We start from the raw sequence: 1916 nt of genomic DNA, 5'->3' as shown, positions 1-1916 counted from the left end.
TTTCATAGTGTTAGTAGTAAGTGTGTCCTTTTCAACACCCCGCTCACCAAAGCCTTTACTTGAGTTAATAATTTGACTCTAACTTACATACAGTATGCTGCATGAGAGCAGAATCTTGCGCTGTCTTGTATATCATTCTGTAGCAACGCATCAAGAAAAACCACATGGTGCTTTTAATTGAAACACGGATCACTGTCAAGTTGTAGCACATTCTCTGATTAACGGAAAACGCTAGTACTAAACTGTTTAGGCGAGAACACACGTTCTTTGTTCCTGTACGCGCTTCCCTTATTGGAGAGTCATGCACTTGGCTGCATTTTAATTTCTGAAGCTCAAGGCCACATGAATTGGCATGAAATCAACATGGGAATTTCCACCAATCCCGTTTGGGAGCCAGCCATTCATTCAGTCCGGAACGGACGCCGCTGCAGCGAGAGTAGTGAGAAATCGTGGTGCAAGCTGGCGGGATAAAAAGGGCCAAGGCGAGGAGGGAAGGGAAGGCTCTGGCTGGCAGTGCAGGTTGGAATGTGGTGGGAGGAGGAGAAGGCAAGATGAATACAATGTCCAACTGAAAACTGGTTTTTAATTACAGATAGCCACTAAGTGGAACCATTTTGTTTCTCTTTCTTGTGTGTAATGTTTCAATGTGTAATGTCACCAGTTCAGCACCTCAAAGGCTGGCCGAGGTTTAAAAGAAGATCACAGGCATGTTCATGGACAGACAGCGGTGTGAGGATTCCTCAAGAATTCATTGAAAAATAGATATATTCATACAGTTGTATGCTAGCAATTTGAGAAAATGGTTACCAAGACTCTTGTTACATACTTCACCAGCTGAGTGTCTGCTTTTTTTATTTTTTAACTTGATATCTGTAAAATTCCCAGCTACAGCTTTGTGTCTCATGGTAATTAGCCAACATTAGGAGGTTAACACACAAACTAAAAGGGCATTAGCATGTTGACATTAGCATTCTGATGTAAATACTGCTGTGCCTGTTCATGACCTCACATTTAATTTGGCATACCGCAGCATGGATACATTACTGGGTGAAGTGTAAAGTTGCTGGATGATCTTTTGAATAACTGTGTCCCACAATCTTTCCAGAGAGAGCAACTACAACAATAAATCAGAGACAGAAGCCGTAACACAAGAGAAGGGACAAAAACGCCATTCAGAAACACAAATGTGAATCTTTTTTTTCTCTTAAAAAACAAGGGTAAACAAGGGTGACAAGGATGTGTTGTGTACTTTTCACAACATTAAGAAAAGTTATTCTGTACCATCTTTGTTTTTTTTTCTTTCTACAGTTGAGGCTCCTCTCAAAGCGTGTGACGTCTCATGGCATCAGCTTTTACCTATTCATCCACTTCATGAACTGATAAAAACTAGGAGAGAATCTGAAAGTTTGTTATCTACCTTATATCAACACTTTATCGTAGTTCAGATCATGAACAAATCAATTTTAGATTTTATTCATAGGACCTATTTGACTCCTTGTAAACTTCACCTCATGTTGCCCCATTCACCCTCTGCTCTCTGGGGACTATGTTTACATGCCTTCCTATGGTATAGGATCGTCCACCTGTTAATCAGTTAATCAGATATTGTATCAACGAGGATTCCGGTGTCAGTTCCTGTCTTGATATCGGATGCCCTTACATCACTGAATATCTCCAAATTTGTAAATATATGACATACTTTATTTGTAAAGTATGTCATATTGTCTGGTTTAACTGCAGCTAAGAAACCGGTGGTTCCTGACTTTTAGAAATGATCTACATGGAAATATCTACAGCTCGGAAACACAGGGCCAAAGAGGTCAACTTAATTAAATGGTTCACAGCAGGCGAAAAACTGAATCCAACTGCGTTATAATTTTTTGAATCTCCGTGATTCTTTTCCCTTAAAAAATAAA

This window comes from Mugil cephalus, chromosome 15 (assembly GCF_022458985.1).
Source record: "Mugil cephalus isolate CIBA_MC_2020 chromosome 15, CIBA_Mcephalus_1.1, whole genome shotgun sequence".
In the NCBI taxonomy this organism is placed as follows: domain Eukaryota; kingdom Metazoa; phylum Chordata; class Actinopteri; order Mugiliformes; family Mugilidae; genus Mugil; species Mugil cephalus.
Note: the sequence above shows the minus strand (reverse complement) of the source record.